Source organism: Simochromis diagramma, unplaced genomic scaffold (genome assembly GCF_900408965.1).
Source record: "Simochromis diagramma unplaced genomic scaffold, fSimDia1.1 OVJJ01000341.1, whole genome shotgun sequence".
Lineage (NCBI taxonomy): Eukaryota > Metazoa > Chordata > Actinopteri > Cichliformes > Cichlidae > Simochromis > Simochromis diagramma.
In genome coordinates, this window is record NW_024386788.1 from 522226 (window position 1) to 541600 (window position 19375).

Here is a 19375-nt window from a genome sequence, read left to right on the forward strand (position 1 = left end):
CAGACTGCACCCCTGCCTCGTAGCACAAGAGTCCTGAGACTCTTACATGACCTGCAGAAAAGCTGATGTATTTTTTAATCTATCCTTCTGAGAATAAAACAGTATCTTTCAGTTTAACCCTTTTTGTTCACTTCAAGGACATAATGACAGACTGTCTTGGGGGCATTTGACAGTTTTACAGTAAACGAGAGCAACGTTCATGAAGTTCAAACAGAAAGTAGTACCTGAAGGAGCGCTCACCTGAAGAGGCCAAATCCACCACACAGACAAACAGCAGAGTTAAGCAGAGACCAGCTGATGTTAACAGAGTCATTGTAGTTAAACTCGGTACGTCCAAAATATACCAGGAAGTAACATGTGGATCCTTTATGGTGCAGGTATAAACAGAGGAAAACTGATGGAGTCACGCCAACTTATTGTTTCGAGGTGTTTAACGCCACATTCCAGTGATGTCACTGCCGAGCTGCTTAACTTTGTGTTTCTCTGCTGAGCATCAGTAATGAATTGATTCTTAGAGACAACTTAGAAATGAAAGCTAAAACTATCAGGAGCAGCTTCTGTTCAGTGATTCGGTTTAAAAAGCGTTTTCATTGACTATTTTATTCACAGCATGTTTTCAGTGTCGTTTCGATTCTCTGAGCCGTACTTTAAAAAACACATAATGAAACACAAACTCTTTGTAACAGGAATGTTTGGTTGTTTATTCGGTGATGTAGAAAATGAATACAATGCCATCATCCTTCATTCTGCTCTGCTCGATACACAGAACACACAAAGAAGACCTGCTCGGCCTGCTGACACCACATATAGTATTTCTGCTTTTTATATGATTTGTGCTAAAACATGAATGCTGCTGAACAAAAAGACCAGACAAAATAATAAAACAGTTTTAAAACATTTTATTTTAGAAATGCAGTTTTATTTACTAATGGATGAACATAATGAACAAAAGAAGGCTGCAGATTTAAATAAATGAGCTACACACAGAAATGAAATCATGTCTCCTGCTTCCTGTTCCTGCTGCAGAGACGATCCAGGATATCTGCTCATTTATTCAGACTCTGTGACTGAAGTAAAATCCATTCATGATCATCGTGAAGTCTGAAATAAAACGAATGCAGGCCGAAACACGGTGAACATTAAAACTACTTTGATTGTTTTAAAACAGCCCAAAATCTTCATTTAGAGAAATGACTGTCTCCATTTGAAAGTATGAGTCTGTGTCTCTTTGTTTCCTGTCTGTGGGCTCTGGCTTGTAAAGGCTGTTCATTTTCCTGCTGCACCCACAGCCACGGCCGAGCTGATCCTTTAAAACACAGAGTTCACGATCACAGTCTCTGTTTCACTCCATTCCTTTAGTTGGTGGAACCGTTTAAAAACTACAAATCCCTTCCACGCCCGAACAAATACGTCATCATGATCTGAAAAAGGATGGTTGTTTTTAGCATACATGCTAGCGTCTTCTAAATGGTAAATGCCCTGTATTTGTAAAGCGCTTCACACATCCAGTCATCCACCCATTCACACACACATTCACACACTGGTGGTGGCAGCTACATTGTAGCCACAGCCACGCTGGGGCGCACTGACAGAGGCGAGGCTGTTCATTCTAGTATGAAAGAAGAGTTTCACACCACAGGAAGTGGACTCATTCGCAGAAATCACTCGCGTTTGGATCGCGTGCTTAATAATACTTTAATGATAATGTGACGTTTCTACAACCTTAACCACCCGAGGGGGCGGGGCGTACTCCGCCGAGCGCGTGTCGAGGAGTCCAGGAAGGCTGTAAAGAAGCAAGGTTTAAGGGTTAGTGACGTCAGTGGTCATGTCGCTCGCTGGTTCAGAAAGTGGTTCAAGTGTTGGTGAGTTATGAACACAGAGCAAAGACTCTCAAAGAGTCGCATCTGATTCGTGACTGTTTGACACTTCTACATCGTCAATGCGACTTTTTGCCCCTGAAATAACGAAATAAAATAATAAAGCCGGATGTTACAAAATATGATACAAATTAAATCTCATTTTTAAATTCATATTTATTAATTTATTTGTTTATTTCAATTTGTCAGAAGTTTCATTTCTTTTGAGGAGGGAGGGATTAGAATTTTTGGCAAGTATTTCATGGTTCAGGCTTTAAAGAGTTAAGTGTAAAGTTAGTGTGTGATCGATGCGGTGACACTGTGCTGGAGCTTCGCTGGTGATAATCTTTCTGAGGTTAGACAGTGACAGGAAAGTTACTGTTTCTTGCCACCCATTTTAACTTCATGAGTTCTGTTTTTTCGTTTTTTACTGCGTCTCGTCTTGATGCATGTTCAACCATCCAGCAGTCAGCTGAGACAGAAGAAGTCAATTGGATGAGTGATTTCACAACACGAGCTTTCCAGGAGTTTATTGCTCTGAGAATATTTTGTAAGTAAATAATGCTGCGGTCAGTCTGCAAGAGTGAATAAGAGTGTCACGGCCAGCATGGTGTAAGTTATTTAAGGACCCAAAATGCAAGCACGGCTTCTGATGAGACTGAGCTTTATTGAGGAGGATGACATACAACAAAAGGCGAGGGTGCGAGACTGACAACACCTAAATTGGGAAAACTAAGAATAAAGCTAACCTGAAACCAGATGCAGCGCAACCACACAGGATGACAGAGGGCAATAATGCAGACAAACCAGCAACAAAGGCAGACACAAGGCTAAAATACACAGAGGGAGAGCACAGCTGGGAGTAACCAGACATGACGGGACATCACAACAAAACAGGAAGCTCAAAACACAGAAGACAGACTCAGAGACGCGGCTTTACACAGAGACCTGACTACACTAGAGGCGATACACAGGCAGGGACGACACAGAACAGAGGGACCACAGAATAAACACCGAGAAACCAAAACACAAACCCTCATAATTCATAATCAAATCAAAAGTAAAAGTGCAAAAACCAAAAACACTGGTCAGCGACCGTGACAAAGAGAGAAGACAGGTGGTGAGAAAGTGTGCATCCAAACCTCCACAAACAGAAAAACCTCTAAGGATCCAAGTTTACTGCCGTGTTGTTTTAGTGGACCGAGCCTGAAATCTGTTAAACACAAGAATGTTGTAAAGAACTGTTCAACTCCACAACTGCAGCACAAATAACACTGAAACGAATGCACTCACAAAATATTAAAACACATATTTTGTTTAAATCACAGTTTAATGAATGCAGCTGTGACTAAATGTTCAAAATATTTAAAATATAAAACAGATGTTGAGCAAATGTCTAAAATGTCGTTCATGTCTTGTTCCAACTCCTGTCAGATATGAGTTAAAATAAATTGTGTTGTTTTGCTCTCCTTGTAATTATGCACTACATGTTGTTTCACTAAATGCACAGCCCTGTCATTGAAGCTTTTATAATTTAGTCTGAAAAGTGAGCCCACAGTGAGGGACCTGACAAAGAGGAAGTGAGCTGTGCGCTAACACCATCTGTGACTATTGAGAAATCATCTGTGAAATATTTTCTTGCATTTTCCAGTTTTTACCAAAAGAAGAAGAATTAATAATAACTGTATTATTTTCTCTCTACACAAGTTCACAGGTTCCTTAAATTTTAAAGTCCATAAACATTAAGGGAAAAGCTCACCAATCATGAAATGCTTTGTGAGCAGTGGTTGGTGACTGTGGGAAAGAAGAACTAGCTTTTAACAGGAAGCAGCAGAACCAGACTTCATGATTAGCAATAATTAAATTTAGAAAATGTGAAATTTCTTCTTTTTTCTAATTTAAATTCATTCACTCATCAACATCCTTGTTAAAATTTAAATATTGACAGCCTTTATTTCTGCTTTTCTACTTCTACTTTGCTGCTGCTGTTTGTGGGGAGAAATGTCTCCTGTAACAAACGGTGAGCTCGCATCTTAACGACTGTAACTCTCAGTCAGACGTCTGTTTGACGTTCAGTCAAAGTCGCTGGTTAAAAGTCGGTCTTCTTATTCAGGTGTTTGTAGTGCTCGTCTCTTTCATTTCCTGTTGTTTCTGGTAGCCGCCTTAAACAAACCAAACCTGCTCAGTCTTTGCTTTGTTCTGCAGTTTGAACACCAAGTCTTTGTCTTATCTCCCGCTTCGAAAACAGTTAAAGCAGTAGCCCTGTCTCGCTCGTGGCTTTAAACTGATGTCATTAATAAAGCAGGTCAACCAGTAGAGGGAAAAAGATTTTGATAGTGACTTGTGGTCATTTTAAGCTTCTGTGAGAGGTTAAACAGGAAGGGCCCTGTGCTGGTTCAGGAAGTTAGTCTGAGTTACTTTATCAGATATAAAAACGTCTCTCTGCTGAGAAACTGCTACCAGAAAATTTTAGCATATTTTTTAGTAAATTTTCAAACATAATTAAACATGAATACTTTTGCCATGTAACTTGCTGCTGCTTGGTTCACAGTAAAATAAAAAATAAAAATTAATTAATTAATTCTTTGGCCTCAAACGTGCAAAACACGTGGTGAAGTGTTTCTGTGCAGTTTTCAGCCACTGTGCAGTTTTTAGCGTGTGGTTGTTCAGCTTCTCTGCATGTAAGGTGGTGTGCATCGATTAGCCACAACCAAACAAGTCACATTTTCCATTTCACATATTTTTGAAGCCCACGACCACGTGAGAAAAACACTAAAAACACACTAGAAGAGAAGTTTATTAATGCGGAAAATAATTTCCCACTGCAGGAACCAACAAACATGAATAAAGATATTAATAATAGAGTTATGAATCATATTAACATATTTATATTCTCATTTGCAATAAAAAAAACATTTAAAGCAAGTTAAAATAGGAAGTTATTTTTGAATTATCTCAGTGAAAATCTATGGACGTCCTCTGGTCTGAGGTGCTGGGAGGACCAGTTAGAGACCAGCAGCTGGACGTCAGTGGTTGGACTGGTGGACTACTTCAGTAAAGAGTAGATGGTGTCTGGCTCTGGTTTAAAGTGTGAACACAAACAAACAGTTCAAACAAACTTACAGTTTCCTTTCTGACAGAGATTAGACTTACTGAGCCTCAGTGAACACGTGGTTTGCTCGGCTCTGTACAAAGTTAAAGAGCAGCTGTACCTTTGGGCCTCTTTGATCTGGTGGTTTTCGGTCCATGGCAGACGTCGCCTGCTCTCACTTCTGCGTAGATTGTAGCTGGATTGCACTCTGCAGAGTAAAACACTGAAGTTAAAACTACAGCCATGTCATTTTTTCTATGGCAAACAGTTTTTATTTTGATTATGAAGAGATTAAGTGATCAATTACATAAAGAGCAGCAGATTCTCACTGTGTTTTTTTCTAACAGCTACTTAGCAGCTCTGCTGTGAAACGCAGTAACCACAAAGAACTTTGGGGGGATGTTTGTAAAAAAGGAAGACAGACGACCACAAAGGTGCTGTCTTCCATCAGACAGCCTGATACATTTTACCACAGAGCAACATGCAAACTCGTTCTCACAACATGAACACTGTTACTGCCCAAAGCAGAAGACAAGTGGTTAGAGTCATCAGCATCAGACTACCGTTATCTGGAATCAGCAAGAGGAAGTAACTTCTGTGGTTTCCACACAGAATTTAAAATAAAAATAGAAATTGGGAACTGACTGATTGGTCTGTTCAGTCAGTGTCTTTTTAGATGTCTTCCTGAAACACAAGCACAAGTCTGCCATTTATTAAGTGTTGCTCACTGGGACAAAACTCTAAACAGAAGCTCCCTGGGATATTCTCAAGGGGACAAAAACTGGTCCAGTGTTTAGCAGCCAGGGAAAAACCACACTGTTCGTCTTGAATCCAAGTTTTAACTAAAAGACTCCTCTTCAGTACTCAGGTGTAGACCTCCCAAGATAGGTTGAGGAATGTGTGATTGGAGCCTACCCTGGACTGCTCTCTTAAAAAGGGGAACCACCACTCTAAGCTGGCAATCCAGAGGCACAATCCAGACCTCCCGGCTATGTTGCAGAGGTGTGTCAATCAAGACAGCACCACAACATCTACAGCAGCCAACAGGCCACAAGCAGCCTAGTAGCAAGTGAACCTACCCATGGTCCTGCCAGAAACAGAGAAAAACACTTTTTGCAAGCCTTTATTAATTCCAACAGAAATTAGTGTAGACATTCAATGCAACACTCCTACCACTCCCTCTCTGAATCGGGCTGCAAGGACAACTGGTCCCTTAAGTAAAGCACTTTGAATCACCTTGTTGTTGAATTGTGCTATACAAATAAACTTGCCTTGCCTAAGTAGCAGTTGTCAGTTGAATCCTTACTGATCCTGTATGTGTCAGGAGTGGATGAGCTGAGACACATTTTTTCTAAACACTGCATCTCTGTGGGTTTTAAACCCCAAAACACGCTGCACCAAACATTGGTCCACCCCAAGGATCAGGTCCCCGACACAAACAGAGTAACATAGTGTACGATGTTAAGTGCAGGAGGATTGCCAGGATTTATACATCGGGGAAACCAAACAACCTCTGGTGAAGCAGATGGCACAACACAGAAGAGCTACTTCGTCAGGCCAGGACTCTGCAGTCTATTTACACCTACAGGCCAGTGGACACTCTTTCAATGATGAGGATGTAACATCCTGGACAGGGAGCAACGCTGGTTTGAGGGCGGAGTCAAGGAGGCCATTTACGTGAAAAGGGAAAGACCATCTCTGAATCGAGGAGGGGGCCTAAGGATACATCTGTCACCATCTTACAATGCTGTGATTGCAGCCATTCCCCAACTCTCTGTGAATGGTACTCATGGCCATTGATCAGTGGTTAATTGATTAATTAAGATTAAGGAACTGATCTGCAGCCCATTGTTCCTTCAGTGGGCTGGTTTCAGTCATTATGCAAATGTACTGTTTATTAAGATTTGGGGAAACCTGCAGTCAGCTGAGACTGAAGAAGTCACTTGGATGTGTGACGAAACGTTTCTCCCACAAAACGCTACTAGACAACTTCTGGGAGTAGCTCCTTTGTTTGTTTGTTTTTTATTTTTTTCATTGTACTAGTGTCTGATTTTAAAATCACCTTCCCTGTGATTCACCTTGGAATTTAGGTTGGAAAGAGGACTGAGATTCACCTGCTTAACTCACCACCCTCCACCACTCTGTGGAGAAATACCAAGTAAACACTGAGCACAACTGCATTATTCACACTATGCTCTGAATTAGTCTCACCAACCTGTTTGGTCCCAGTCTCAGGAGGTTGTTGTTTAAGTTTTGTAAATAAACTTGTTAAACAGAATTCAGCAATTTCCTGGGTTGTACATTTTGAATCCAAATACAGCCACCCATTAGTCTGACTGGACCGTTTTCTCAGAACATGTCTTTCAGCTGGTTGGGAACGCAGTGATTTTTCCCCAGAAGAGCTTCAGAGCAGAGCTATGAGCTTCTCTGTTTAAGCTCTTGCCTCGGTGATCTGCACCTACATAAGTAGTAAGAAATGATGGATGGATGATCTTATGAGAACAAATCATTTTGCATGAAAATATGATCTTGTTTGAATTAATTAATTATAATTTTGTGCATAATGCAGTTATCCTATTGATTGCATTTTCCAGAATGTGGGTGACATGTGTGTGATTTTGTGTGTGCAGCCGATAAACTGTAATAAACGTTAACCATCCATCCATTGTATTTTCATCAGCCTTATGCTAATTAGAAGATGCTAGCATGACTAACATGGTGAAGCCTAACCCTGCTAAACCACAGCCTCAGTCTGGCTGTAGAAGTGAAGGATGGAGACAAAGAAGATCTGCTGTACCTCTCGTCTTTGATTTTTCTTGCTTGTCTGTGATGACGATTTGTTCATAATTGATGTTGTCATTTCTCACTCCTGAGTAGATTACAGCTGGATCACCTTCTGCACAGTCAACCATACATAAAGGACAAAACCAAAGTAAATGTAATTTCAAATATTGATGTCACATAAATGTGAAGTCAGTTAAAATGCAAGCTGATGCAAGCAAACACTGAAGTTAGTTTAGTTCTTTCTTCTTTTTCTTCTGTGTTAAAACTTTTTCTTGATGATGAGAAACAGGATGTTGGACGACTGCAGCACTGTTAGTGTCTGTTAACCACCAACCACAAACGCACAGTCCAGCACGCGAAGAACAACAATCAACACACAACTGCAAACTTTAAAGACTAAGACTCACATTTGATAAAGACAATCAAGTTATTAGATTTTGGATAAAGAAAATAAATAAAAAAGCATCAATTGCAAAAATTTTAACATACAAACTTAAATGTAAAGTCTTAAATGCTGTACATTTTTCACAGGTGGATAGAAGTATCAGAGTTTGTAGATAATCTCTTTATTATCTCTTAGTTTTTCAACAAAGCACAATAAATATTTCAGGATGTTGAGTAATGTCAACAGATAAGTTGAAACTGCTCTTGCCTTTCTGATAAGCTTAGTGTCAAATCATGCATGGTAAAAGAAAGCTACCCTTCTGTGTGCTAATGAGACGCTTTAGATTCTCAGTTGAATTCAGCAGAATGACACTCACAGCGGTAACACACCCTTAGAGCAGAGGCTACAGCCATCCATTCCAGCCTTAACCATAACGTTAACTCTATCACAGTGTTTTCCAAAGTGATTCAGGATCAGAACGTAAAATAGAATCACATATATAGATTAACCCCAAACAGCTCTCATGCCTTTCATACTGACGATTTGTCACATAACGTTGGTTACAAGTTGGGATAAGAACATGTTGGTTCTTCTATGTTAAATTTAGAAGTCTGAAATTACTCAAGAAGAAAAAAAACAATTCTTTAACACCCTGTAAGAAGGGCACGAGGTGGACCAGTAAAACTAATAACTTGTTTCAGTCATCTCCTGCATCCCTGATGCATCGCAGCATTTATCCAGCTCTCACCTTGGATCCCAAAGTACTGTTGATTTACTGGCTCAGGATTTAGAATGGGGTGTCTATTATTCAGAGAGTTGATGGTTTGTTTTCCTTTTAGGAAATGTGTGTCCGAGTGTTGAAATGTGTGTATGACTGCAGCCTGCTTTGAAAAAGATGCTTCGACTGTTAGGTAAAGTTCAAAAGCAACATAAAGATTGCAGTCCAGTTACCTTAGACTAAACTATGAGAGAAGCACACGAACTATCCTCATAAACTTGATATTGTATTTAGCAAAGTTACATATTTGTCACAATACAACAGAGAAGTTTGAACCTGTCCAAAGATGAGCTTAATTAACGTAGATGGTGAAACGTAGCTGAATGTGTCACAGTGCCATTACAGGGTTAAAAGGATCATCTGTCAACCTGCACACCGCTGTGTGACTGTTTGAAATAAAGTCCCTCTCTTTAAGTTATGAATTTAGTTAATCAGAGTGAAAAACACAAATCAAGATTAAAACCTTCCATTGGTTTAAATTCTAAAGTAAATAAAGTAAATAAGTTGGAAATAATGAAAAATTTGTGTGGCTAATGGGATAAAATTAATATCTCCTTCCAAAAACTGAAATATTATTATATTATCAAAAATGATCTGCCCTGTAAAGTTTCATCAAAATCCACCTAGAAGCAAATCTGACCATTCAGCAGATACATCAGTTGATCAAGCTTCTGTCTAAAGATGAAGTGTGACATTATTTCTAACTCGACAAACTGTATGCATAGAGTCACATTTCAAACTTTTACTATATTACATTATTATACTACTATATTACATTACTTTGCACAATCACAGGCGTGACCACATCTGTGTCAGTGGATGTGGTTTGTTAACCAAAGGCAGGCAGTATTAGTTGATAACGTAGCACCCCATTCTCTCATCTAATTATGGTCACTTTTCTACTATGGACATCACAAAGCCTCTTTCTATCTTTTATAGAAAGTGATTAAATAAACACCATGCTAGTTATGAATACCCGAAATCCCAGTTTAATAAATAAGATGACAAACATGTTTACACTGATAGTACAGGTCTGAAAGGTCTCACCATGGATCAATGCAACAACAACATAATTGGCTAATATGCTTAGCTTTTGAGGTTTTTTAATTCTTTCTTTCTTATGATAATAATAATAATAATGGATTGGATTTATATAGCGCTTTTCAAGGCACCCAAAGCGCTTTACAATACCACTATTCATTCACTCTCACATTCACACACTGGTGGAAGCAGCTACAGTTGTAGCCACAGCTGCCCTGGGGCAGACTGACAGAAGCCAGGCTGCCATATCGCGCCATCGGCCCCTCTGGCCAACACCAGTAGGTGGTAGGGTAAAGTGTCTTACCCAAGGACACAACGACCAGGACAGAGAGTACGGGGATCGAACCGGCGACCTTCCGGTTACAGATACGCTTCCCAACCCCTGAGCCACGGTTGCCCATGATGTCCTCATATATTTACAAATACAATATAAAAATGTCAATGTTCCTCTACAGAATTCAAATTTCAGAAAAACAAAGTTGTCTTGCAAAACACAATCTTGCAACTACCAACCACCAGCACTGATCAAAGCAGTATTACCTTTGTTTTGTTTTATTGGTTGTTGTTGTTGTTGATGATGTTTTATTCTAATGTCACTGTATGTGATCTCTTCTTTCACAGCTTGATCTGTTTAAATAAATAAAAAGTCAGATAAGAGAGAAAATCAATATAAAACAATCTTTCATTTAAAAGCACTGAAAAAAGTTTTATAATGTGTAACAACAAGGAGTAATCACAATACATAACTAGATTATTGAACAACTCAAACTCATTAAATCCGAGTCTCACCTTCAGGTTTCCTGTGAACATGTTGTCTAATCAACAAAACCAGTAACACCAGTAGGATCAGAAAACAGACTGATCCAACAGATGACAGCACAGGTATGAGAGAGGAACCAGGGTTAGAGGTGGATGTAGGTGGGAGTGTGGATGTAGGTGGAGGTGTGGTGGTGTGTTCCCCTAAAATAAAGCAAACACAGTCATTAAGTTGTCGTCACATTGTGAATGTTGAAAGCTGCAGAAACACAGACAGGTGAGTGTGTCACCTGTGACAGTGATCCAGCTGGATGGAGACTCTCCATGACCGCTGATGTCACACTTGTAGAGGCCTTCATCAGACCTGGAAACATGCTGGATGGTCATGTTAACTGAAGACCCATTGCTGATGAGGGAGCCATCTTTATAGAAAGCAGCTGGGAGGTTGGAGGGAGTGGTCTTTGTTTTACAGAGCAGAGTGACGTCATCTCCCTCCATCACAGGGAGGACAGGACTCTGCAGGATCACTGATCCACCTCAACACAGAGACAAACTACAGCATTTCATCCATTTACACACAGCTTCATCAACACTAACTCCACACACTCAGCTTACCAGTGACTGTCAGGTTAACCATGTTACTGATGGGACCCTCTCTGGACTCACACCAGTAAACTCCACTGTCATGAGGGAAAACAGTGATGTTACAGGAAGAACCAGCACCTTCTCCCCACCCATCTCCACACTGAGTCCTCTGTTGTTTGCTTGTGTTTCTCCTCAGAGTCCATCCAGCAGAGCTGTCGTCCTCCTCACAGCTCAGAGACACAAAGTCATATTGAAAGAACTGAGAGCTGCTGGGACTCACAGTCAGACGAGCTGTGGGGGTTAAATTTAAAAACTGATGATCACGTCTTTGAGATCTTTACTGAAAGTTTTAATCCAAATGTGTAAAACCTGTCAGAGTTCCTCAGGTTTAAACTGTGACAGAAGAAGGTTACTGACCTTGGTTTGTTGTGCAGCTCAGCAGTGAGATCAGAACTAAAGAGAAATGACACTCAGGTTGGTTTGAGGTGAACATAAAGAACAACTCTCTGAAATATCTGCTCATTTTCAATTTAAAGCCAGCAACAAGTTTAAAAATATTTGGCTGAAGATCTCTTTATCCATTCTATCTGACTTGAGGCAGAGAGAGAGTTTGAGCTTATCCCAGCTGTCAGCAGGTGCTTCTGGCACAGGTCCTCAAACTGTGACCATCTGGCCTGCTTGACAGCTTTGAAAAATGTGAAGCAGGACAAATCTTTCGACATTGAACTGTTTTCCAACTTTTCCTGCTGATAAACACGTCACCAAAGACATTCATACTACTCCAAAGTATTTAATTAACAGATAATCAATTAAATACATTTTTTTTCCTGTTGTTCACTGCCTACTCAAGAAAAATAAAACATCTTCATCAATCAACAAAAATGTCTTGTAATATCAATACAGAACAGTCTGGGCACTGAGTTACCTGCATTTCTTCTATATTTTCACACATTTGTCAGGTAGAAAAACTGAGATTTGCTGTTGAAGCTGCACTAAAGATCTTATAGTAAGATATCTCAGTAATTACATTTAAAAGTCTTCACACTGACAGTGTTCAGTTACACTCGTAACTTGTGATGAGACTTTCGATGTAAAATCAGTTTGGCATCCCTGTCACACAGTAACTACAGGCCATCAATCCATCACAGACTAACAGTCACACCTACAGCCAGTTTAGAATTACCAGCTAAGTCCTTGTACTGTGGAGGAAACTTACACAGACACTAACACTGCACCTCTGTGACACCTGTACGGTTAGATATGATAAATAAATCTTTGCTTTTTTTATTATGATTTGGAGATGTCTAGCAGACTTTTCTTCTATGTTTGTTACAGATGTAAATGTATCCAGACAGTTTGAACTCATCATAATTTTTATCTAAGAAGCAGCATTTAACCCTAGAGAACCCATGGGGTCAAATTTGGCCACTGTTAATTGCTGCTGCTCAAAATGTACAAAGAAAAAAAGTGTGGCAGTTAGAAAATGGCTGACCACATGCTGTTTTGTTGAGCTGGAAACTTTCCCCCAAAAAATCGTCTTCGTTGCAAATCAAACGTTGGTAAAATTGTGTTTTATTTGTTAATCTACTTTGTAATAAGTCGCAGAATGCCTAGAAAAATGTTTTATGTTCTTCTTGTAAAAATTAGTCACTCTGAGCTAGTTAAAAAAACGATGGGTCAAAAATGACCCTCCGGGTGTATGGGTTAAAAATTGTCGGGTCAAAAATGACCCTTTGGTTCTTCGAGTGACATTGTAGATGGAGAATGGTTACAGTCCTGTATTTGACAAAAGCCTCGAAATAAATTAATTTGTATAATACATTTTACTAAGTTACCTAAGTAGTACAGGGTCAGAGACTAATAAAGTAAATATATGTTTTCAGGGAGTATGGATACTCCCTTTTCAGGGCAGGGAAAGCACCAGAGAAAGTTCACTGCGCAACAAGTATTGGATCAACTCGAAGCTGATGATAGTGACTTTGGCCCTGAGCTGGACAGCGACAGCGATTCTGATGAATTGTATCAACCACATGAAAGTGATGGTGGTGAATCCTCTGCCGAAGACAGTGACTCATCCAATCACTCGTCCAGTGATGAAGATGTGCCATTTGCTGAGACTGCTAGCGTACAGATGGAGCCAAATCGTGCCGCAAAAACGTATAAATGGCGAAAGAAAGGCTTTGAGTTGCCTGATGTGAACTTTCTCGGTGAACAAGTTGAGTCGTACCAGGATGCCACAACAGACACGCCACTGGTTTACTTTCGGCGCTTTGTTTCCCTTGATATGTTGGAAAATATTGTTGAGCACACAAATCAATACAGTATTCAAAAGCATGGGAAATGTGTTGACACTTCAGTAAAAGAGATAGAACAAGTTCTTGGACTGTATCTCAGGATGGGATTCGTTCAAATGTCTGGAGTACGTCAGTACTGGGAAAACGAAGTTCGTTATGGGCTTGTGGCAGACATAATGAGTGGTAAACGATTCAGCCAGCAACTCTCTGTCATTCAATTTGTAGACAATGAAATGGCCAGTGAAGAAGTAAAAAAGGATCGACTATGGAAACTAAGACCGTTTTTGGATTCTTTTCGGAGACAATGTTTGACTATTGCGCCTCGCCAAAAACAGTCCATTGATGAGATGATGGTGCCATACAAAGGAAAATTTGTTGGCATAAGGCAGTACATCAAAGGGAAGCCACATCCGTGGGGATTCAAAGTGTGGGGGCGCTGCTGTGTCACTGGCTTCCTGCACAATTTTGATATATATCAAGGAAAAGGAGGTGCCAATGAGCAAAAAGGGAAGAGTCAGTTGGGAGTTGGTGGAGACATTATGGTGAAGCTATGCGACTCGCTTGCAGAGAAAGTGCGTTTCCTGATTTTTGATGACAATTTTTTCACTTCGATGCCCCTCATTGAGAAATTATTGGAAGAGAATCTACTACTAATACTGGAATCTACTACAAAGGAACTGTTCGAAAAAACCGCATGTCAAAGTGCACCCTGATGACAGACCTGTCCAAAAAAGGCCGTGGATCATACGATCATCGAATCGAGTCCAACACCAATACTGTGTGTTTGAAATGGCAAGACACAAAAGCAGTCACTTTGATGTCAACATATGCTGGACCAGAGCCTTTGGGAAAAGCCCGCCGCTGGGACAAGTCCAAAAAAGAGTACACCAACATTGATCAGCCAAACATCATCAAGGAGTACAACGCTTCCATGGGAGGAGTTGACATGCTGGATGCACATCTTGCACGCTGTAAGTTTCCCATCAGGACTCGTCGCTGGTATATGGTACTTTTCTGGCATTTTTTGTCTGTTGCGGTGATCAATGCATGGCTTCTTTACCAGCGTGAATGTGAGGCCCAGGGAATCCCAACATCGAAAGTACTCAAACTTCGCAAGTTTCAGGGTTGCTGAAGGCTTGTTTCAAGTTGGAACAGCAAGAAGTCGGGGTAGGCCAACGACTTCTGGCCTCTCCTCCCCACCACCACAAAAATTTGTTTGAGTTTAAAAGAGTGCAGATGTTCGTTTTGACCAAATCGCCCATTGGCCAGTCAAGAAGGAACATTGCCATCATTGAACTGTGTGCAATGACCTCAAAACTGATATGCAGTGACTGTGAAAACTGTGCCTCGTGTTCTTTTGTTTCAAACTGAATCCAGTTCTGACATGCAACAAATAAAGAAAAAAAAACTTGTTAAATGTAGCTGTGAGGTTGATTTATTTACCTAACTTTAAAATAGTTTACATTGACAGTGTTTGTTATTGTGATTTTTTAAAATGATATGCCTAAAGACCAATGGGTCAAATTTGACCCAAATCCTAAATCAGGGAATAAAGGGTTAATATTGAAAGAGTGGATATTTTGGTGCTCAGTGAACTTATATAAGTCATTTAATGCGTAGCTCATAATTTTCCAAATAAGACAATGGTTCTTGGGTTCTCCAGGTTTGTGATCACAGTGATCATGAGCACAGACTAGCACAGACTCTGAGTATATATAAAATATCAGCTGCATTTAAATAACCCAGTAAAGTCATGTGTCCACTGTGCAGCTGTGCTGATATAATGAGTGAATGATTTGATCTTTTCACTGCCTGCTGTGTTTCCTCGACTCCTGAGCAAAGATAAAGAGTCAGTTCAGACCTGCAGTTGGTCCTCGTGGTGTTTGAACTTGAATTCAGCCTGATTTGTTTTTCATGTCTTCTCCTCCATCATCAGTTATCAGGAGAGCAGACAGTCAAAGTACAAGAATTCAAACAAACACAGAGATTCTACTTACAGAGCAGACACAGCACAGATGTTTCCTTCATCGTCCTTCTCACTCATTTGAGCTTTTTTTCATTTCTGTCACTGACACCAAGTAAAGCCCGCCCTCTTCCTCTGAGCACCAGCTTTCTATTGGTTCAAACACAGTGGGTAACTAAATGCAAGATATAAACTGTAAACACGTATCTTTTAATGCAAAGAGATTGCTCAGACATTTGGCAATTCACACAGCAGGATAGAACAATCAGAAATAAGTCAGATGTCCTCTGCCATCAGTGATCTGTAGTTTGGTTGATGAACAAATCCATGTCCATGTAGTGGACGTCCCCCTCAGTGAGAGAGGCAGATATGAGCTGAAACACAGGAATCAAACCAGGGACGCTGCTGTTATGGAGCTGAACTGGAACCATTCAGACACTGAGGCCCTCTGAACACATTTTAATTACAGCTGTGCAGAGACACACTGATGACTGACTGGAACACTATGATTCACATTTACATTAACACCATCCTCACACATGTTTATATGTGGCCACTAGAGGGAGATGTTGGACTTTATGTACTAACATGGATACAGTACGATGATGTTTCCACAGTTTGTTATCAATAAATTAGATACCAGCTACTCCTGTACAGCAAATCTGATCCAGAAAATTTTTACCCTAGTAGAAATTGCCAGAAATTGTTGAATATATATATATATATATATATATATATATATATATATATATATATATATATATATATATATATATATATAGAGGATATATATATATATATATATATAGAGGATATATATATATATATCCTCTACCAGAGGCCTGGGAGCTTGAGGGTCCTGCGCAGTATCTTAGCTGTTCCCAGGACTGCGCTCTTCTGGACAGAGATCTCCGATGTTATTCCCGGGATCTGCTGGAGCCACTCGCCTAGCTTGGGAGTCACCGCACCTAGTGCTCCGATTACCACGGGGACCACCGTTACCTTCACCCTCCACATCCTCTCGAGCTCTTCTCTGAGCCCTTGGTATTTCTCCAGCTTCTCGTGTTCCTTCTTCCTGATATTGCTGTCATTCGGAACCGCTACATCGATCACTACGGCCGTCTTCTTCTGTTTGTCTACCACCACTATGTCCGGTTGGTTAGCCACCACCATTTTGTCCGTCTGTATCTGGAAGTCCCACAGGATCTTAGCTCGGTCATTCTCCACCACCCTTGGGGGCATCTCCCATTTTGACCTCGGGACTTCCAGGTTATACTCGGCACAGATGTTCCTGTACACTATGCCGGCCACTTGGTTGTGGCGTTCCATGTATGCCTTGCCTGCTAGCATCTTGCACCCTGCTGTTATGTGCTGGATTGTCTCTGGGGCATCTTTACACAGCCTGCACCTGGGGTCTTGCCTGGTGTGATAGACCCCAGCCTCTATGGATCTTGTACTCAGAGCTTGTTCTTGTGCTGCCATGATTAGTGCCTCTGTGCTGTCTTTCAGTCCAGCTTTGTCCAGCCACTGGTAGGATTTCTGGATATCAGCCACCTCCTCTATCTGCCGGTGGTACATACCGTGCAGGGGCCTGTCCTTCCATGATGGTTCCTCGTCTCCCTCCTCTTTCTTGGGTTTCTGCTGCCTGAGGTATTCACTGAGCACTCGGTCAGTTGGGGCTATCTTCCCAATGTATTCTTGGATGTTCCTTGTCTCATCCTGGACTGTGGTGCTGACACTCACCAGTCCCCGGCCCCCTTCCTTCCGCTTAGCGTACAGCCTCAGGGTGCTGGACTTGGGGTGAAACCCTCCATGCATGGTAAGGAGCTTTCTTGTCTTTATGTCAGTGGCTTCTATCTCCTCCTTTGGCCAGCCTATTACCCCAGCAGGGTACCTGATCACGGGCAGGGCGTACGTGTTGATGGCCCGGATCTTGTTCTTACCATTCAGCTGACTCCTCAGGACTTGCCTGACCCTCTGCAGGTACTTGGTGGTTGCAGCCTTTCTAGCGGCCTCTTCATGGTTCCCATTTGCCTGCGGGATCCCCAGGTACTTGTAACTGTCCTCTATGTCTGCAATGTTGCCTTCTGGTAGTTCAATCCCCTCAGTTCTGACTACCTTCCCTCTCTTTGTTACCATCCGACTACACTTCTCCAGTCCGAACGACATTCCAATGTCATTGCTGTATAGCCTGGTAGTGTGGATCAGTGAATCGATGTCTCGTTCACTCTTGGCATACAGCTTGATGTCATCCATGTACAGGAGGTGGCTGACAACTGCTCCGTTCCGTAGTCGGTATCCGTAGCCAGTCTTGTTAATGATCTCACTGAGGGGGTTCAGGCCTATGCAGAACAGCAGTGGGGACAGAGCATCTCCTTGGTAGATCCCGCACTTGATGGTGACTTGTGCTATGGGCTTGGAGTTGGCCTCTAGTGTTGTACGCCACATCCCCATTGAGTTCCTGATGAAGGCTCTTAGGGTCCCATTGATCTTGTACAATTCTAGGCATTCCAGTATCCAGCTGTGGGGCATTGAGTCATAGGCCTTCTTGTAATCAATCCAGGCAGTGCACAGGTTGGTCAGTCTGGTCTTGCAGTCTCGGCTGACTGTTCTGTCTACCAGTAGCTGGTGTTTTGCGCCTCTGGTATTCTTGCCAATTCCTTTCTGTGTCCCACTCATGTATTGACCCATGTGCCTGTTCATCTTAGCCGATATGATGCCTGACAGGAGCTTCCATGTAGTACTGAGGCAGGTTATTGGTCGGTAGTTGGAGGGGACCGGTCCCTTCTTGGGGTCCTTGGGGATCAGGACCGTCCGACCTTCGGTTAGCCATTCCGGGTGTCTCTCGTTAACTAGCAGCTGGTTCATTTGTGCTGCCAGACGCTCGTGGAGTGCAGTCAGCTTCTTTAGCCAGTAGGCGTGAACCATGTCGGGCCCTGGTGCTGTCCAACTCTTCATACTGGAGATCCTTTCTTGGATATCTGCCACTGTGATGGTTACTGGACCCTGTTCAGGGAGGTCGCTGTGGTCTGCCCTCAGATCCACTAGCCACTGAGCATTGCCGTTATGGGTTGCGTCCTTCTCCCATATGCTCTTCCAGTATTGCTCCGTCTCCAGCCTTGGTGGTGCTGTTCTCTTATTATTGTTTCCCTTGCCACTGAGAGTACACCTTTGCTGGTTCTGTGGAGAACAGCTGGTTTATTCTCCTGCCTTCTATCTCTCTGGTGTACCTCCTCAAGCGGCTGGCTAAGGCTGTGAGTCTTTGCTTGGCAGTTTCCAAGGCCTCAGGTATGGACAGCTTGCTGTATTTCTTATGCACCTTCTTTGTCGCACCTTTCTGCAACTCCGTTAGTTGGCTAACCTCCCTCCGTGCTACTTTGATCTTGCCCTCTAGCCTCCTTCTCCATGGAGAGTACTGCCCCTTGTGGCTGTTCAACTTGTAGCCAAGCATCTCACTGATCACTGCTGCCGTATTGTAGATCAGCTTGTTAGTGTCGGTAATCGTGGTTGTAGGTATTGCCCGTAGTGCTGCATTAACATCATCTAGCAGACCTTCTGAGGGTACTTCACGTAATCTTGGTAACCGGCTACGGGGGATACAGGTTTCAAGCTTGGCCATGATCCTATTTTTCAGGTCAGTTCCTCTCGCACTCAACGATCCTTCTCCTATCGCACTTGGGGCTATGTACCCAATCTCGGGTGGGGGTGATGATATCTCCCCCCTGACCTGGCGTCCTGACTCCTCCTTGCCATAGCATTTGTGTTGTACCTCGTCAATCTCTAGCTGTGAGAGCAGTCCCTTCTTTCGAATGTTGGAACACTGAGCTACTAGTTGTTTCGCC

At 41.8% G+C, this 19375-nt stretch overlaps 1 long non-coding RNA gene across 1 annotated transcript in view; it reads left to right on the forward strand.

Annotated features, from left to right (window-relative positions):
• Window positions 1-18832, forward strand: part of LOC120728296 — a 28169-nt gene extending 9337 nt beyond the window's left edge. The window contains exons 2-3 of the long non-coding RNA XR_005694694.1: window positions 18117-18128; window positions 18822-18832. This is a non-coding gene — a long non-coding RNA (uncharacterized LOC120728296). The remainder of the gene's footprint in view (window positions 1-18116; window positions 18129-18821) is intronic.
• The last annotated feature ends 543 nt before the right edge of the window (window positions 18833-19375 follow it).